The sequence below is a fragment of the Erithacus rubecula genome, assembly GCF_903797595.1.
Source record: "Erithacus rubecula genome assembly, chromosome: 1".
NCBI classification, from domain to species: Eukaryota; Metazoa; Chordata; class Aves; order Passeriformes; family Muscicapidae; genus Erithacus; species Erithacus rubecula.
In genome coordinates, this window is record NC_136658.1 from 23,078,539 (window position 1) to 23,099,239 (window position 20,701).

The window sequence follows — 20,701 nt, forward strand, 5'->3', positions numbered from 1 at the left end:
ATGCTTCTCTCTCTTATCTCTAAATTGTGATGGAAGTGTTTGGGGCTTAGCTTTGGACTGAAGTCCAGAAGGCTTTAGATTGTCTGCTATTCAAGACATCAAACAGAGAAGGTCTTGCTGAATGATGTGCAACCTCCCACTGGGCACAAAAATTGTAGGACAAAAACCACTTGAGCTCCATTCACCTGCTTGCATTTCTTCTTAGGGCTTGATTCACCCTCTTGACTAATTTTTCCATCCAGTGATGATCAAAAGACCTTCATATTGCTTTTCTTGAGGGAGGAAAGACTGGAAGTACTCTACTCCATCAGAGTTTCTCAGCCTACTCAGAAATGTTTAACCAAGCTTTGCACAGCTCTTTCTGCTGTAGTGCTGTCTAGTGGAGGTCCCTCTGGTCATCAGGTCATATTATCAGAGATAATCAGAGCATTTCACAGATTCACACAAGCTCATTCAGAGAAGCAAGACAAGACAGTCTCCAGTGTGCCATGAATCTCTCACTCGTATCATATCATTTTGCTTTTAGCGAGACTACCTTGTCACAGCATATGATGTAGAGTACCCATCTTCTTAGAGGGCAGCAGTATAAAACAGGTTATAACTGTAAAACGTTTTATTCTTAAGGCCTATTTTTTTATTTCTATCCTCATTCTGAATCTGAACATCTCAGTATCTATCTTTCTGGGCTTGTTTAATTTCATTTTACTGTCATGCCTCAGAAAACACTTCCTTCTGCTAAGTAACACCAGGCAATAGAGTCCTCCAGACTGCAGCACAGGAGGAACCAGTGTGCCACTGTATTGATGACCGCAAGATAAGCAAACACAGCTAGAAATATGATGCAAGTGGTTTCTTACCCAAAGGGAAGTCACACGAAGGGATTGTGTGTACCTTCACCCAGCTTCTTCCCAGTCTTCCAGACTGCAGAGAGCAAGGAAGGATCATGTGGGATCACAGAAACATGGTAGGATGTTACTCACAACTGGAGGTCATGGATGTTCTGTAGGAAGGACAGGCAGGGGCAAAGAAAGAAACATGAGAAGTTTGCACTGGGGTTCCATCACAAACCCCTTGACCAAGAAGAGGAAGTAAATGAGGGTTCTTAAGAACAGTTAACAGAAATCTCCTTAGTGCAGATGCTAATCTTCACAAGGAATATTGTTCATTCATACATCTGCTGGGAGAGCAACAGGAAACGCAGTTTTGTCCTAGGAGCCTTAAAACACTGCAGGGATAAAGCAATGCTCTTCCTTCCCACAAACAGGGGTAATGATGTCATAGAAAGTGGTTTGGTCCACAGGGACCATACAATCACTGAGTTTAGGATCTAGAGAATATTTGGGAAGGTAAACAGCAGTTAATACTCTGGATTTTCCCAGAGCAAATTTTGGGGGTTTTTTTAGAGACTTTCTAGGCAGAATCATATGAAAAAGAAGCTGCTATGAGGAACTAACATACCAACGGGGCTGACTGATTCTTAAAACAAAATTATTGAGAGCTTAGGAACAAACAATCTGGTTCAGCAGGTAGACTGGGTATTTTAGCATAGGGCCCATTTGGATAAACAAGGAATTTCTTAACAAATTAAAATGTGAAAGGAAAGTATACAGGCAATGAGACAAAGATAGACATCAAAGGAGGACTACAGAAACCTTTTGTGGTTCCTTGGGGATGAAATAAATGAAGACCAAAGCAAACCAGGAACAGAGCAAGAGAGATTGGAAACTTCAGCAAGAAACATCCAGATGGGATTCATTTTTAAAAGTAAAGGCAAAAATATTGCTAGCACATACTCAGCAAATAGAAGATATGCGAAATATTTCTGGTAACAGCATAGGTCCTAGGAAGAGGAGGCACCAAGTAAACAGAAGGTTTTAACACAAAAATGTGCTGAAAATGGGCCTTGTTGCTTTGGGCACCTAAAAAAGAGGGTAGGAAATCTGACAGGCAAGAGTTTACATCAGCTATGTACTTGTGGCACTTCTGACAATTTCTGGAACTGGAGATCAGAGAAAAATTATTAGACCAGTCAGAGAGCTAGAATGTCAAATTTACAGCAAGCATTACCAAAGTTAAATCTATATTTGTGGAATAATAGATGACCAAAAGCAAACAGAGCTATTAATCAAAAGCTAAAGGGCAAGGCTGCTAGGGAGGTAGGAGACAAGCTACGAGCGAAAGAGGGTATTTCCAACTCAGTATCAGGTATGGCCAAAGTTGCACTGGGTTGTGGAAAAGTTTCCTGATGGTAGAGATGGAGGCTCTCTCTACTTCATTTCACTTCTATAGAGGGCCTCTGTTGTGGGCAGCAAAGAGTGGTCTGTACCAGCAGTGCTTGGGAGGTTTTGGACTCAGGATGTTAGAGGGACAAGGAGAAAATGGTGGCAAGTCCTAAGAAGGGAATGGCATTACTGTGTTCGATTGCCTTGGGGTTTTGCCTGCTCTTCTGCCTTCTCCTGAACTAAAACACCCATCAGGGATTGCTGCAGAAAATCAGGATTGGGCTCAGGACACAAACCTGATTTCTTGTAACCCTTATTTTTTGGTCTCACTGCAACAGAACTGACTCATCTCCATCTAGAAAGACATAGCAAGCACTTTGAGCATCTCCCATGGACCCATTACCTCTCTCTACACAAGATTGACACTGGAGTCTCTCTGGAGAATTTGGATTAAGGAGGTGTTGAAAAGGAGCAGGCAAGAGTGCTGGATATATGGGAGAAGTTAGTTCTTCCTTAGTGGGGCCATTTGGGGAGGACAAATCAGAGACCTTATAGACACAGACCCCAGGAGCTGAGCAAGGTGAACTGAGTGCTGTATAGTGTAGGGAGAGGCTGCACCATGATTCCCCAATCCTGTCCCCTCTCCCCACCACATACACACCGACCATGAACTTTTTGCATCCTGTTTCCTGGCTCTTCCACACGGAGCATGATACTGCAGATTCAGCTCTCAACACACACTTCAGAGAGAAATGTCAGCTTTGGACAATTGCAGTCTGTTTAACCGGAAAGGTGTGCTGTCCATGCAGATGGCAAAAAGACAATTTCCACCCATCTCTGGACCAGCTCACACCTTGTAGGGTCCCAACCAGTGCTGAGCTGCCAAGAGAGGAGTCTCACACTTGCCGCTGGCGGCTGCTGAGCCGCTGGAGAAAAGAGCACTTGGTAATGATATGTATGCTCTGCTCCATCAACACTAAGATTTGTTGCTCTGCTACCCTTCCTAGCCTCAACCTACATCTGGATTCCAGCTAGTGAAAGTCCTTTCACAGTCATTAGTGTGGGTTGTGCTAATGGGGTGTCATCATAAATGCTAACAGTTAGCTGAGGGCAGCAGCGTTCACTAAGACTCCAATTGAGAGGGCAGCAGATGCTACAACAAGCTCAAAGTGTGGTGGTCGTGGAGGGGGAGGATGCACTGGGAAGGCAAAGGCAAGCTGGTAGGCTGGCAGGCTGGTGAGGAGATAACAGAGCTTGCTGCTTCAAGGACACCAGCCTGAGAGCAGTCCTGGATGCTGGCAGTGCTGCAAATGCAGAGTGTGGGGGTAAGGGTTGCAATGGCTAGGGATTTTGCTTGTTTGGAAGGTGAGGGACTAAAGGAGCCTCAGGGGAATCCCAGCTGTTAGCATATGTGTGGGGAGCCCATGAAGGGCAGCCCAGGGGCTGCATGGCAGGATCAGGTAAGTGCTACAGGGCACCACTAGTAAGGGTAGTAATGGGGAAGAGATGAGATGCCCATGTTCAGGGGAGAGGATTACTCGACTTGCATTATCATTTGAGCTTGCATGCACATGAAGAAATGAGCTTAGAGCTTCAGTACCTCAGGGAACTGACCAGCAAAACTACAGTTAGATAATTATACCATTAAATCTATGTTAATATTACTAAGGCTGGTCATGAATTTTTTAACAAACCAGTGTTTCATGGGAAAATACCAACTGATTTTATCAAAGATGAAACTTTTCTCAAGGACAAGAACATTTCAAATTTAAATTAAAAAAAAAAAAAAACAGTAAGAATCAGAACACACACTTATTACAGTGAAGGGTTTTCAGGACATTTCTCTCTAAACAAGATTTCTAAGTAAATGACCATCCATGAATCAGAGTCAAGGGACTTCAAACTGGATCCCACAGCAGATACTTACCAGTAGGCTGCTAAGGAGCTCTTCCTGATCTCGCTGATTTATTTTCACTGATAAAGATCTCAAAATAATCTGATTTTTATTCTGGTACTGATCAGAAAACAATTTTTGCATCCTAAAATCTGGTAAGACAGGGAAAACTAGTTCACAATCTGCTCTCAGTATAATTCATCCTCAGGGGGATGCTGTTCTAGAATAAAAGCATTTTCTTACTTTGGAGTAATTCCTCTTATTCCAGAACAGATTATGCACATGAGGGAGTTAAAATAATACAGCAAGAGTAATAACTGCTATTCTATTGCCACATGACTCAGCTTCCTGGAATATTCAAGTATTAAAGGATGCAAAAGTACATATGTAGTCTTTTTCTCATTGAGAGTATCATTTCATATCCTCACCTGATCCTTTGCTCCTTCTGAGATGAAAAACGAAGAAATAGCAAGGAGACCTTTCATCAACAATGAGACTGAAATGAAGAGTGGGGTACAAGGTGCATGTGTTGTTACCACATCACATTACATCCACCTATCACTTTTCTCCCAATATTTCTCACTGGAAGCAGCTCTGAAGACATCACAATCATGACTATTGGCAGGATTTGTGTGGGTGAGGTGCTGAGAGCCAAGCAAGCCCAAAGACTGAATTAACTTTTGAATCTCCCATGCAGAGTGTCCTCTGCAGTGCTGAGATGAGGTCAACAGATGGAGGAGGATGGAAAAGAAGGAACTTCCCTATCAGTGCTCATGAGCTCATCCCATTTCTTTGCTCATAGAGTCTTTCCACCTGTTTCAGGTCGGTTGGCACTCCCTCTTGTTCTTAAAGACAGCCCATCAGTAGGAGCATAATCCTTTGTCCGGAGGTCTGAAAATTTCTGGGCCCTTTTATGTCATTGTCATGTTACATTGGTCTAGCATACTTTGCAATATTTCAGGACTGAAATAGAGTTTCATGTTGCAAAAATGATTAACTGGCCAAGCATTACAAGCACCCAAAACTAACAGCTTAGACATTGAGATGCCTTAAACAAAGAGCCCAGCACAGTGGCCTTTCTATTTGCTGGTATAGCACAATACAGAAATCACCAAGAGTCCTTAGTCTTCTACAGACACATTTACAGCCTCTTGTCCTGTTCATATCCTGGTTTTGCCCATGGACACAAACTTCGTTGCTGATTGACACAGAAATAGCCTGTCCTGGCATTTGGCTCAAGCTTGGGCTTTTTTTGCTGTTCCACTCACCACAGCTGTAATCACCTTGTCCTGAACAGCACTCAAGAGATTTCCAGAAAGCAAGGAATGTTCAATGGACTGAATCTGTAATGTCCAAGCAATCTCCCTAAGCAGGATTACACTGGAGTAGCAGAGGCTGTTCTTTGTCCCATCTCTGAGGGTCTCTTCAGGCTTGAGACCTCCCCAGAGAGGGCATGAAGGTGGTAAAAAGTCTGGTTCTCTCGGAGGCGCCGGCAAGAAAGCAGCTTGAGATGACCTTGTGTTGTTTTGGGGCTGTTTATTTATCTTATCTTAAAAATGTTTCTGCCAGCCCGGCACAGGTCCGCTCTGCAGGTCGACCATCGGAGAAATGTCTCCTGGGAGGGCTGTGCCAAGGCCTTTATACTCTAAACTACGTATACAATATTTACAAATTTTCCCCAATGCCATGCAACCTCTTTACAATGTCCAGTTCTTTGCCCATCCAATCTGTGATTCCCAGGGTGCAACTTCAGCATGGATGACATGAAGAAGAAGGAGGAAGAAGCCCACCACACCCAGGATCCTCCATCTTGGCCACATGGCCCTTAATATAAACAATCTAAAAACCTACTTATACTACATTCTAACATTCTAATTTACGCTCTACTCATCATTATTTTCTGTGTCTCTTCTCTCAATGTGGGCAGATTCTCCCAAGGAGCCAAATCCAGCCCCTGCAGCTCCTGGGCAGCACTCGGTGGTCTCTGAGGGGTCTGCCAAGGGGGTTTTTGCATCCCCAGAGGAGCCAGGGGAAAATCCTGGACTCTCACAGTTGTTGTTGAGGGAGACATTGCAGGCTTAGAAGAAAAGACATTGCAAAGAAAACTGGATACTATGTACTTCTCTACCTTGACAAATTCTACTTTCTCATCAACAGAAGCAGCTCTCCTAAGAGGGAAGGCTCTGCCCAGATTTGGTTACCCAGCCTCAGAAGGCTGGCATCTGTAGCTTACAGTCAGAGGACCCCACACACACTGGAAGGCCGGGCAAACAAACATCTAAGTGTTCACCAGCAAAGACCAGCATGAATCTCTCTGTGATGCAGAGCCTACAGCAGGAGGCAGATTCTGTTCTAGCAGATGATGATCAAAAGCTTCTTGTATTGTATTTATGAGATGACTTTGCATGCTTGTGTTGGAGGAGGAATGTGGCTGACTCCAAGAATTCATAGAGATTTGTGGCTGCCTCTCATTTAAAGACCAAAAGTTGCAACTAGAGCTGTTACCCAGATCAGAACATCATCACATCAAGAAATTTCCTATCTGGCCACTACATGTAGGTGTTTCACACAGGACTTCACAGCTGTGACTACATAGAAGTACTGGCATGCTCAGACTTGCATTCAAGCATTAACCCAGCAAGTGGGGGGCACCAAGTGCAGAAATGACCTCCCCAGCCACTAGATGCTGCATAGATGCAGCACTGGATGTTGCAGAGAGCAGTGCTGCCCTGACATTCGCCTCCTTCCAAGGCTGGAAGGCCATCCTTGGGGGCATGTACTGATGGTGATTGTATGTCCCCAGGACAAGCCCATACTGTGTGAGGTGGGTCCCAGACTGGGTAAGCAGTGCTATTTGGCCCTTGCACGGACCATTCATTCCCCTTGTACAAAAGAAAGTCTTGTTCAATTCAATGTTGATGAAAGATGTGGAGCAGAGAGAAGCTCGGAAACAGAAGCTACTTTCTCATACAGCCAAGGAGCTGGGTGACAACTGGTCTCTGTTCTCCACCCCCAGCCTCTCTCTGCCTCCCAGAAGGAACAGACAAAGGACATGTCATGATCAGCTTTTGGAAAAAAGATTTGACATCACTGTCAGTGGAGTGGTTATAGAAAGCAGGGCCGTTCACATCCTTCTGGATGCAAGATTAATACTGGCTGTTACAAATGGCAGTGCTGTGGTCAGGGTGTTTTGAATGGCAACATCTCCTTGTTGAGGTTGGGGTCTCTATCACAGTGCTTTCAAAAATACTTGTGCATTGATTCACTGCAATGGGATGGAGGATCCACCCATGCTTTCAATAAATAGCTCACTTAAGATTTAGTTTCTTACAAAAGCAGTTACTTACCTTTAAGGAAAAATCTTATTGAATTTAATGAAGATGAGACTGACAGAAGGGCATAGAAACAATTCTTAAAGCTGACGTTTAACAGACAGAATCTTCCTTTTTTAAGCCATTCTGTAGAGGTCAGTCCTCAGGATAAAGCTCTCTGCTTGACACTAAAGAATGGGTCATAAATCGATCAAAAGGTATGTCATATTTTCCCTTTGCAAAACTTTTGTGGAGGAGTAGAATGCTGAAGTGCAATATTTGGGGTACACAGGGGAATCCTGTCCAAACAGCTCAATGGTTCAGGGTTTCTTTAAACTTCTCCATCAGTACAACACTCTGTCTCACCTCCCTGCTCCCATCCTGTTCTCTCCCTATCACATGGGAACATTCTCTCCTGCAGGGATGAGACCAAAGCCTGAAACTTTCTTTAGTTCTGCATTTCTTTAGCAGGTGGGCAGGAGGATCTGAGGAAAGGCAGTCACTCAGGCTCTTCAGCCTTTCATGCACAGACCCCACCCCTAGTGTGCAAGGTACGTGCAGAAGCAGGCAATTGCTCCCCCCACACAGAAGGGTGTGAGGGCTCTGGCCTGCATGCAGCAACTCTTACACATGCTGTACAAGTGGAAGCTGATTCCTGGGGGATTGCAAGTTCTAAGCCCTCTGCAGTAACACAGCCTTGCAGGTGGTGAAGGAAGGAGCAAAGAGCACTGGAAGCACCAAGACAAATCTCTGTCGGAGGCTGTGAGCAGAGCCCTCACAGCAGCTCCTTGCTGCACCTTTGGAGTGGTGCTGCTGAAAGAGCTGCCTCCCAGCTGTAGAATAGCAGATGTGTTTACCACACATCAATTTGTCTCTGTCTGGGTCCTTACCCAGCCTCCATCATCATCATATTCAGGAGTCTGCAAAGCATTTAAAAATAGCATTAACACTAATAATCTATCTTTCTTTCCTCCCAAGCTTGTAGCAGAAATAGCTTGATTAGTATACAGCTCTGGTGCTTCAAGGGGGAGAGAAATGAAACTGCAGAGGTTTGCAGAGTGGCTTTTCAGTCTTCTTCAAGCAGCAACTGCTGGCTGTTTTGCTGAAGCACAGGTTCTTCAAAGGATGGCAGATTTTAGATCAAGGACTGCTTGCTCTGCCACACATATTCTCAGCCAGATTTACAATGAAGAGAGAGAGAATCCCTGCTGCAGCTTTGGACCTTGGAAGAGAGGCATCTGACAACCATCCTCATCCCCTGCCATTACCCTTTAACCACATCCAGAAAGCTGGGAAGAAAAGCAGTTGGAAGGCAGTCTGTCCTGGGGCAGAGGTGTGGACTAGGCAGAAGATAGTTCAGCAAGCTCTCTGAAAATACCATCAGGCTGTATGTAGCCTGACCAGGGAGGGGCTTGGAAGGCAAGACCCTTGGTGTCTCATTGCATCCCCCAGATGTGGATTTCAGAAGTGACTTTGAGGGAATAATTTGTCTTCTCCAGGATTTATCCTCCCTCTCAGCAGAAAGGGTGCCATCTTCCCAGTTCACACATCACTTTATTATGTGTGTGCAGTGTTTTGAGATTTGTATTTACAGCGACTGTGTGATGCCACTACTTAGCAATGCTTCACAGATCATGTCAGGTGCAGGCATGACTCTTGACTGGCCTTTTCAGTAGGTTTCCTTTCCAAATCCCTTTCTTCAGGGCTCCTGCCAGGCTCTTCCTCCCCTTTTGTTTGCGAAATACACCATGCCAGCTGAGAATCAGCAATTGCTCTCTTTGCTTCTCTCCTGCTTTGAAGTCACTGAAGAGGCAAGTTCTCAGCAGAGCTAGGAACAGATGGGTCCCAACAGCATAGCACCACACACATTCCCACAGCAGAGGACACCAGCAAGGCCCCTGCTGCCCTGTAGAAAAATACCCTCTCAAAAGGAAGAGTGGAAAGTATGAACAACTCACTCCCCCAATCCTATAAGTTGCCTCAGACCCATACTGTACCATGCATTGCTTCTAAGAGCTGCAATAGGAGGGGTGAGTCGGGATAGTGGGGAGCAGCTGCAGCCACTCAGCCTAGATGAAGTAAGACCTTGGGAGGCTCACAACACTGTGGCACAGCTTCCTCCTCTGCAGCACAAGTCAGCGAACATTTTCCACAGTGCTTCCTCCCCTGTGACTTACTGCTGCAAGATTCAAGGATGTGGTCTGTGGGTCTGCCTCAAGGCTGACACAGCATCAGGCACCTTAGGGCATGGCAATGGAAAAGCAAGAGAAGAAAATTGCAGGAATAAATTGCACACAGATTACAACTGTAAGCTACCCTCTCCAACAGCATCTCTCCTAGGATCTTGAAGCACTTATCACTTGGGAAGGAGCTTAGCTTAGTGGCAACCTCAGGATGGAGATTTCATGGAGTTTCACATCATGTTGTACTTTCAATGGAGGCAGTATGGGCAGAGAAAGAGGCAGATTGCTGCATATGTGAGAGCTTTGGTGGCAGGGGCAGAAGGAAGGCCTTACTAGGTCAGCACCTCCACTGTCATGTGGCTAGGACAGCTCCAGCCACTGCCTTCAGAAGGGATAAAGAAGACTGTAGCACACTGGATATTCCACTGTCCCGTCCAATAAATCTGCTGTGGATGCTCTATCCAAGAAATTTATCTCTGCACAGACCCACTTGCACCAGAACAGAGTCTCATTGCACAAGTGTGCAGCTTTTGCCAGGAGCCAGCTCTGACTGTGGTAGGAGAGGAAGTGCTACTGAATCTCAGCACTCCAAGTCCAACTACAGGACAGACTGACTAAACTGTGGCTCTGTATGTAGCAGTGAAACAGCCATGCCAAATGTTGTGAACATAAAAGGGAGAGCCTTCAGCATGAGTAAGAAAAGCCTGAGCAGTTTGAGCTTCCAGAGTTTCCAGCAGGCTTGGATCTGACCCCATCGTCATGCTTTTCCACTCCAGAGAGAAACCAGGAGTCCTTAACCTTAAGTCCTTAACCAGCCTCTCCTAGAGAGGTTCCAGGGTTAGAGTGTTCACCCAATGATTGCTTGCAGCTCCCAAGAGCGAACGACCCAAGATGCCTGTGATTAATACTCAGTCAATTAACTCCTCCTCAGGTTCTTCCCCCAGCCACAGGAGGAAAAAGTCTCTGCCTTATCCCAGGGAATTCTGAAAGATTCAATGCCTTGCAGGTGTAGCCAATAAATTCTTTTGGTGCAGATTTTCCTGAAATCAAGGTGCTGCAGATCTGGAACAACCCAGCTAACTCATTCTTGGAGCTGGATAATGCTTCTGCCAGTAATGCAAGAAGAATTCAGGCTTCTGCTGAGCCATCTGTGGGGAAGCATCTCACCCTTTCCTGACACCCACATGCTGGCTTTCATCCACAAGCACACAGAACACTTCTGGGCTGACCGTGCAACCTGGGGACTTTGTGCCTCCAACTAAGGATGGCTGACTGGATGGATGGATGGCTGGCTTCCTACCATTAAGGGCAGCCTACGATGCTAGGACAGAATAAGAGCAGCCCTCAATACACTTGGTGTAGAGCAGTACTTTGTGCCCTGCTCAGCTGGGGGAGAGGTGCAGAAGGACACAGCCAATGGTTCTGCACAGCCATAAGCACAGTAGTGGTGAGCATGGCCATAGTCGTTTTGGGCACTGAACACAACAGCTCAGAATGTCCCCTTGGTAAAGGGAGAAGTGGGTGAGCAAAGGCACTGACACTGGCCTGCTGCTTTGCCTGTGTTGGGTTCGCCTTTGTTTTCCACTTTGTAAATTTCATTTCGGCTGTAAAATGTCACTTGGTGTCTTTATTTCCAAGGTGTTTTCAGAAATACCTGGTCCAGAAAGAAACATGGCCAAGACCTGCTAGCTGTCCTGAGAAGACAGACTTCTCTTGTTTTCCAAGAAGACTTGCCAGCCAAGGATCTCATACTATTTTGCCCTGCTTACTGCATCCCATGGCAGGAGGTTTGTTACCTGAAGCCAAACATGATCAACAAGTCTCCACCTGAGCCTGGGACTGTGCTACTTTCTGTGCCTCATGGTTTGCTGAGAACTGTTTTGCTGAAACTTCTTCAGGAGAAACTCCTGGAATATGGAAGTCACAACCTTCAGAAGGTAAGGGAGGGATAGATGTGTGCTGTGCAGCCCAGTGCAAGAAGTCTACAGCAGGGCTGAGGTGTAACAGCTCTCACTTCTCCCTCTGTGCATCCAGCCCCAGCTGAAGGAAGAGCTGCTTCTCACACCCCTCTTCAAGCAGCACGGTTGAATAGAGATGGCTCTCGGTTATGGCCAAGAGACAGCTCCTGAGGGAGGCAGGCAGGGGAAAACAGAAGCGAGACAGTCGTTTGCTCCCACTTAACCTGCTCCAAGGCAGAGGCCGTCAGACAAAGCATTGGCTGTGGCTGTTCATGTGGCCAGAGCAAGGAATGGCCTAGCGGCTGTTGCAGTGAGAAGTGGTTGCACCAACATCACCATGATCCCACCTCAGGGAAACTGAGGCACGCAGTGGCGATCAAGCAGCAGCTGGAGGGTCCAAATCCCAGAAGCGCTGTGGCTGCTGGGCTCGGGCTGTGACTCCTAGGGTGCCTTATAGACAGGCAACCCGCACGGGCTGTAACCATGGCAGGTGCCTCTTTCTCGAAGCAGCCGGAGTAGGAAATCACCCCAGCACCGGTCAGCGGCAAAGAGAGACCCTCTGGACCGGCTAAAAAAATCCTGCCCCGCGCCTTCGGCGGGATGAGCAGCAACTGGCCCGGGGCAGAGAACCCTCCCTCTTCGAAGGTGCCCGTCCCCGCTGCGGGCGGCGGGGCATCGCTGCTGCTGCTGTATCTGGCCCCGCTCGCCTTTCCCCCTTTTCCCGGCTCGGGTCGTCTCCTCGCCGCTCCTTCCCCCCCCTCGCTGGATCCGCGCTCGCCCCTTCCCCGCTTAAGGTGGCCCTGCGGGATGCGCGGCGCGCAGGAGCCGCTGCGGGCCCTCGGCGCTCCCCCCACCCCCTGCGCGGGGTGGCCTTAAATCGGCTCCGAGCCGCGCGTAGCCGCATCGCCGGCGCCGTCTGAAGGCGGGCGCCGCTGTCCACCGGCAGCGCCAACCGCCCCGTCCCGGTGCCGGTCCCGGTCCTGGTCCTGGCGCCGTTGCCAGGGCGCAAGGAAGCACACGCCTCAGCCCAGCCGCGGGCGATGCTCCCCCGGCAGCCCCCGTCGCGCTGCTGCCCCGCGCCCGGCGCCTCGGCTTCTCCGCCGTGACCGGCCCATTTCGCCAGGTAAGCGGAGACCCCGCGCTCGGGCACCGGGGCTTTGGGTGTGGGAGCGCGCCGGGGATACAGCGGTGACCTTGCAGTCCCCGGTGCTTGGCGCTGGAAGGGTGCCCTGCCCTGCGACCTGCAGCTGTATCCACGATCTTCATCCCTGCTCAGAGCCCGAACGGGTTCCGCGCTTGACGGGGAGCCCCTGCCCTTGCATCCTCTCCACACCTTGGTCAGGACACATTCCAGGAGAGCGACATCCGACTCCCGGACTGGAATTTTCCAGGTGTGGGGAAATGCCCCAGGAATGGTGTGTGTCCACCCGGGAATCTCGCCACTGGGATGTCCGAGCTAGGGTACCCAAAGGCAGGTCCCGGGCACCCTGATGCTCCCGAGGAGGTTTTATTTCGCCTCTTGGTGGCAAATACCACAGAAGCCAAATTACAGAAGGGCGACAACGGGGTTTGTGTGCAGGCACTGGTAGCCTCGCTGGGAACGGACCCCAAGTGGGTATCCCAGTGAGCAGCTCTAGAGAGATGGGAGAGGTCAAGAGCAGGAGGTCTCGGGAAGGGTTCTGCCTGTTTCTACCCCTGCCTTGCACACGGGCATCTACCGAGGGATGCACTTGCTGGTTTTCTGGAGCAGTTTGGGGTGGATCTTGCTAGGTGAGTTGGAAAGTACTTTTTTTTGGCTTCCCACTCCAGCCACTCACCCATCCGGCCAGGGGAGAAGAGGGAGAGGCTCAGCAACTAATGCCTGACAGAGAGAAACCCCTCAAGATGCTGCAAACCTGGAGAGAAGCAGCGAGTTCCTCAGTAACTCCTTAGGGAAACCTGCCCAGGGGTGATTTCTGTGCAGCTGGAGAGAAGGGGTGTTGGAATCAGCAGAGCAGCACCAAGCATCACCACAGCAGAGCAATAATGACAAGCTATAAATACCCATCCGATAACTTGAAGTCCACACAGCTCAGCAAATGAGTGGGGGAGAGTGAGTAATGCAGCCCCTGCAGGTGCTTTCAGCTTATTTTTCAGACCCAGAGGAGGCCTCCTTGTGCAAAGCACATATGCAGAGAGTGTAGCAAGGTACAGCAGTTTAACACATGAGTCTGATCATCCACTTCTGCTTGGGCTTAAATCTCATCAGGTGCAAAAAGAGAAAAAATGGATGGGGAGGTTCACACCTTGTACCTCTGGACAGCTAGCAGAAGTGCAAGGCATTGACCTCGCTAGCCTCAGACATGACTAGGAACAGTGGCCATATAGCAATTCCACATGCTGGGAGACAGGTGCAGAGACAGCAGGAAAGGAACCTCACAGAAGGGAGGCCATCATTATTTCAAAATGTGATTCCTCAGTAGGAGATTATGGGGACCTCAGTCTCAGGCAATGGAGAGGGTTACAGGGCAGGAGAAAGCCACTGGCGGAGCTGTGTGTGAAAGCCTGTGTCACATCTGTTTGCAGCCATGCATGCTGCCAATCCCCTTTTCTCCATGCTCTGAAATGGGGTGTGGGGGCTCAATCACCTTTGGTTGGTGCCTGCTGTATGGTTTCCTGGAATCTATCTGTTGGCAGGCACACCTGGGATACAGACCAAGTGTGAGTGCCAGTAGCTGAGCACATGCTGTGCCTGCCTGGTGTGAGGCCAGGAGCTCAGTGACTCTGATTCCTGCCCTCTCTACCCCAGCTTCCAGGAGTGACTTTGGTGTTGCTTTCAGGGCACTTCATTCTGCATTGAATTAAGACTCCGCAGAGCAGTTAGTGTACAGTGGTAGATGTGCAGCTAACACATCATATCAGATGTTTCAGGAATCTGGTGAGACCAAGTAAAATCCCTGCATTTTCAGTGCAGCAACAATTGTAGTAGTAATAATAATAATATTAGCAAAGTCATCTGGGCAACCTGGCAATCCCAAAGCAATTCAGCCAGCTGACAAAGCACAGCTGAGACGCAGCCACCTTTACAACAAAGGGATTCAGCCTGGCTTGCAAGACACATTAACAGCCACAGGATAGAAAACAAAACAGTTGGGCTGAGGACACTTGCTCCCACAATAAGGGTTTGTTTTAATGAGGGAAGCTCCCGCACCTTTGGGCTTTGTTACAGTGTCATCTGGGAAGACTGTTGCCTAGGGAGCTGTACAGAGCTATACAGCAGCTAAGCGTACACAAGAGAGAAAACACTTCCACAATGTACAGCTCTTAAATTCATATTCTTTCCATGGTTTGGGAATATTTTGGTGCCTAGTGCCTATGTTCTCTAATGGCATCTTCCCTGCAGAGTGTCCAAGGTTGTACTGGACAGCTCAAGGTTATGTCTCCTGTGTATCCAGCATCCTTTCTTCTTGCACTGGTAAAGGTGATTTTTGGCAGGGAACTTTCTTCTGCTTCAGCAGCAGGCCAGGAGATGTCCTTAGTGTCTGAGACCAAAGTCATACCTAGCAGGCAGTTTGCTGGCAGGAGTCTGGGCCGGACTACAGCTGGATTACACTCCTGCAGTACCCCTGGATGGCTTTCCTCCCCTCTTCACCACAGTAATCACCTGCCAGTGACAGTGCTCTACACATCCCTGTGTTTTTCAGTTCCTTCATAACTCCAACCTCAGCTGCACCTCTCTCCAAGGGTGATGGTGCTGCAGGCACAATCACCTTCTGCTTTCCTCCAGTGCCTCAGGAAGCAATGTTCCTGTTCCAGTCATAAGAAGCCACCCCACAACTCCATTCACCTCCTGGAACTACTTCCAAGGCCTCTTCTTCCTCTTCTTGAGCACTTTTGATGGTCTTTCCTGTTCACAATATTTAGGACGTCAATAAAGACGTGTTGCAAGCCTTCATAGGTATGCCTACAAGGGATGAGATATTTGATAGGCTTGCTTGAAAGATTTTACTGAGCATGCAAAATTGCTCTGAGAAAGCTCTGCAATTATTCTGAAGGATGTACGCAGGAAAGATGATATCTGTCCCTTTCCTCCTTGTATCTAATTGTTCCTAATAAAAGAAGAAGCCTAAAAAGGAGGTAAAAAGCCAGACTGGAATCTGGGTCCCACATACCTCCAGGGCCCTGGAGGAGTCTAAAATCACTCTGTCCTTTTGCTCTTGGCCTTTCTGCCTAATAATAAGCATTACACTTTTCTGCACTGCTTCCCATCCTGGGATCTCCAAGTACTGTGCATATGTGATTAAGAGCACTCCCTGCCCACATATAAAGCTGTTTGTCAGGATGACTACTCCCTCTTCACAAGGGAGACACGGCAGTTCATCGCGTCAGAGCTGAGACAGCCCCAGATCATCTGTCTCTCAGACGAGTGACCCCTGCGTCTCTGGGAAGCACTTGCTGGGAAGCAGATCAGCCTAACAGGACTGCAATTTAAAATCTATAGTACCACAAAAGACTAATAAACACAGGGCATGGATGAGACCTGTGGCTGTCAGCACCCTTGTCTTGGGTGCACACATGACTGCCTAAGGCCAGCTCTTCAAAAGGGACACTGGCCAGACCCCACTAATTCCTCCAGGTTGGGGTATGTCTCCAAACCTCACCTCAACCCATGGTCAGCACACTTATAAAAACTTGGTCCTTTAATCTTAGTCTGCATAGGCTAATAATTAAGAGCTTGAAGTCTCTTCTAGCTTGCTCTCATGTAACATTTGTGCTCCTGAAGGTCTTTCTGTAAAACTCAAATTTATCTAATTTGTTAATGCTCACAAGTGTTCAGCTGTCTTGTTGACTCCCTCCACCATGCAGTGTGGGGGGCTGTCTGATCATCTTTCTGCCTGAGATGAAAACATTGCACTCTGCAGATTCCTGAGATTTATAGAACGTGAGCTAAGTTTCCTCATGAGACACAGCTTCCCAGGTCCGAGGCACAGAACTGCCATCCACAGCTCCAGCACAGGGACCTTCAGATTTTGTTTGCTGTTCAGCCCTACTCTGATCAGGTAATCCTGATGCCTGGTGCACATAGAGAGATTCCTTAAGATAGGGTTAGTTATCTCAAGAAGACACATGAGGAGGAACATTGGAGTGAGAAACAAAGCAATCAACAACACAGAAGAGGAAGAATGAAAGCTTCTCTACAGGTCTTTTCTCAGTAGAGGAACTGGACTGCATTCAGGAAAACATGAAAGGTAGCAACTTGATGATAAAAATAAGTATTTTCCATTCTGTGCACAGTGACATAAGGAACTCTGTGCTACAAGATGCTGCTGAGTGTAGGATTCAGGAAGAGGAGAAATTGTGATTATGATGGTAGGTTGCTCATCCCTGGACAGGGCAGTCCACTTGAAATAGATCTAAATCTTCAGGGTTGAACCTCTCACATCCTCTAGTATAGGATTTTTTTATGCCTTCCAAAACCCACAACACTGATCAATGCAAGACAAAGGACAAAAGGACACAGACATGTTCAAGTGAAGATCACTGGGGCATATTTTAATTTCTAGGCAGAAGCAAAAAAACCTGTTTTCCAGGCTGTGTGCTGACACTTAATTCATAGGTTTGGATTTTGTCAGCTGGATTGGGTTCAGGTTAACTTCTGCTGAGATTTGAACCGATCCAGTGGTGCTTATGCTGCCACTTCCCCTGACCGTGTTGCGGATTTTAGAAAAACTGCCAGCATCCTGGCAACTTTATGTGGTGCTGATCTATGAATAATGCTGCATTGCAAAAGGACATGGTTTTCTTTGGATGTTACCCCTTGTCAATGAGAGCAAGGGCATTTATTCCCAGTACAGCTAACCTCTAGCCAAGCAAAGTGATGGGATTGCTTGGAGCTGAACAGGGTTAGCAGTCAGGGAATCTCAGCTCTGGATAAAAGTTTTTAGAGCAATAGTGTTGTCTTGTGCTGTAAGTTCACAGTGGGTCTCTGTGTGGGAGTACAGGGCACATGGAAACTGTGATTTGCTAAGCAAAGCAGGATTGCCCCTTGGCAATCCTTTTGTGGGAGAACTTGGAGGAAAAGCCAAGGACCAGGCAGGCAGCAGTAACTTGCAGACCCTGCCTCCTCTGAGGTGATGCTCGACTGGGGTGTTGCAGGGTAGTCTGGCTTATAAAGACACCATCCTTAAGGGAAGGGTCCTCTGCTCCAAACAAAAATTTCCCAGTGCCTCTTGGTAGAAACAGCACAGTTGATCCTTGCCTGGCAGGAGCAGAGGTTGCTATCTCCTCTCCCCCTTTATGCCCTGATTGTTAAAGTAGGATAGCTAACATTCATCTTGTCCTGACCCTCCCTCATTCTGAAAGCTAAAAACAGTTGTAAAGGGGTATTTCTCCTATGACTGGCAGAGTTAACTTATTTTTATGGTTATATCCGTAGCTATGGGTTAGACAACAGTGTTAGGCTTCATGAAAGCCCTGACTGTGATCCCAGCAAAGGGACTGATTTTCTTTGGGGTAGTACTGCACAAAGTGCCACTTCAGAGACCAGTGCTGGGTGAGCCTGAATGGCAGCAAGGGATCTTGTCTTCTCTGCTATGCTGGGGTGCTTTCCTCGCTGTTTCAGCTATTGTGTTCACTGTGTCTCCCCTGCACTTTCTTCAGTACCAAATGCCAGAGTGATCTTAACTTTCTGCTGATACCTCATCCCCTGGATCCTTCTCTCCTGAGGCCCTTCCCCCAGCCGAGATCCACACAAAGGTGAAAAGGAAGGAGGAGACTATGACTTTCCTGTATCTGCCAGCTTCTCTCTCCACCTCTGATGTGAATGAGGCCCTTCATGGTTTTCTCTTTAGCAAACACAGATGCTTTGTTTTATGGGCTTGTGGGATGGGATGGAATTAATAAATCAGAGTGCCAGTGCTGTGCTGCCACATTCCTGCAATTTTAAGGCAAGATCATACACAAAGATAATAAAGAAACAAAATAGGCAATTTCTTCAGAGAGCATTCAGATGATTTTACTGTGTCTCCTGCTTGCTGTCCCCCTTGGTCTCCTGCTCCTTCATCCTTGTTCATTCCTTCTCCTCCTCCTTTCTCTGACTTTCACATTCCCATTAACCTCATTTCTTCTGTGCCTCTTTTTTTTTTTTTTTTTTTCTTCCTCAGGAATCACTTTCAGTCATACCTTAGTTTCTCACCTACATCTATTTTTCTTCCTTTGTCTTCCTTTCATTTATGTTTCCTTTACCCTCAGCCCCCACTAAGGTGTGACCAAGGTTTTTGCATCCAGGTATGAAATTCAATGTCCTGCATGAAAGCCAAAGAATCAGGAATGCCTCAGATTTTCCACTGTAGACTGAAATGTCTGCTTTTACCCCTGCTTTCTCCGCTCTACTTCTGTTTTTCCTCCTAAGGATGATGCTGCCTGAGAGATTCAGTGAATGACTGTGGGAATAAAACACAAAGTGTTACTGTTCTCCTCTCAGACCTGGTATTTAACAGTGTTCCTTCGAGCAAAATTAGATCCCCAGAACTGGTAGATTCTTTCCTTCCTTGAAGGATAACGACAAATACTTTACCTAAAATTAATTATTTTGAGCCAAATGACAAGTTTTAACATCTGTGCTAGGCTACCACCAGGTGGTAATGAGCTAGGGGAAGATCTTTTTTCTCCCCTGTAATTAGCTAACTGTATATGGGGCTTCAGGAGGGCAAAATGAACTGTGTGGTTAGTGCAAACTACCAGCAAGGGACTAAGAGACTTTTATTCATTGCACTGGTTGTTTTTTTCTCTAATGAGCTTAGGCACTTCAAAGTCATTTCCCCAGAGCGCTTATCCATTGTTGTGCTTATCTTACCTGTGGGGCAACTGAGGCACTGAGCAGATGAAGTGATTTGCCCAGATCCACATACTGATGCATAGTTGAAGCCAGAAAAAGAACCAAGAAATCTTGTTTCACAGTTGACTGCTTTATCCTCTGGCCTCAGAGGAGGCCAGCAAAGACCTTTATCTTGTTTAGATGAGTGGACAGTCATTCCAAGAGGGTGCAGGGGCAAGGATATCTTTCTGTACTAATATGTGTCTTAATGAGTCCTGTTGTTAAGCCGCTCCAATGATGGATCATGCATCTTCTTCACTAAGCATTGAAATAATTTTTCAATCATTAAAGCTAATACAGAATCCTCAGAAACATCCAAATCTCACAGCAGGGACTGAAATTAGCAAGCAAACAGAAACCACATCCTGATTATTCCTGTGCCACCTCTACAAAGCCCACAATCACTGTCTGCTAAAGTCAAACACAAGTCCAGCTGAGCTGTATCTCAGGGCTTGGGCTAGGCAGTGAGAGGCAAGCTGGCAGATCCTGGTGCTCCACAGTCCACAGCAAGTGTTTCTTCTCCTTCAGACATGTGTGCCAGCTCCTTGTCTTCATGGAGCAATAAGAAAGGAGGTAGGAGTGTTAATCATTGACCCCAGATAGCTGAGGCATCCCCAGGCAGATCTTTAGGAAGGAGAAATAATTTGCATTTGTCAAGTGTTATTAAGTGGCAGATCTCAGCTTGGCCAACATTGTTCCCCCAGCATATTTTTGTTTTCTTTTTGCCCTTGGAACCACTTCCTCCATTCTACTCCCACCAATCTCTCACATTTCTCTTTTGTGAACAGGTGGTCTCTCCAATCCAGTCCCTGCTCTGCTTTAACTCATGTCTGCCCACCAGCATGGGATACCAGCACCTCTTGAACTGTAGCATCCCACAGGCTTCTCCATAACCCCTCCAGTAATCCTAGTGCACTTCCCATTCTGATTAACAACTCTCACACTGTTTCCTATTTTCCTCAAACCTACAGAGCTCAGGATCATGTTATACAATTTTAACTGGAATTTTTTTCTGCAAGATTTATGTTCTTGTATACTCTCTTCTGCAGTGCACTTACCAGACTGATAAAATCTGATATCAAGTATTTCTTTCCTAAACCAAACATGGGTGCTAACCCAAGCACCAGAACAAACTTAAAAAGCCTAGAAATTAGTTACAGCAGCAGAATCAAAAATCCAGTTTCTTCCTTCTTACTTCCCAAGCAGTTTTTGTATGTATCCTCTGCTGAGAAGCTGTTGCTGACCCTTCAGGGGTATTTTTTGTGGAGCTGGTAATGG

At 47.1% G+C, this 20,701-nt stretch overlaps 1 protein-coding gene across 2 annotated transcripts in view; it reads left to right on the top strand.

The window, feature by feature from the left end:
* The first annotated feature begins 11,881 nt into the window (after positions 1–11,881).
* Positions 11,882–20,701, top strand: part of LOC306802134 (galactosylgalactosylxylosylprotein 3-beta-glucuronosyltransferase 1-like) — a 31,111-nt gene continuing 22,291 nt past the window's right edge. The window contains exon 1 of one of the 2 annotated variants that reach the window (XM_079305962.1): positions 11,882–12,691. The gene's annotated coding sequence lies outside the window, so the exon portion shown is untranslated. The remainder of the gene's footprint in view (positions 12,692–20,701) is intronic. The other variant, XM_079305963.1, reaches the window with a different exon arrangement.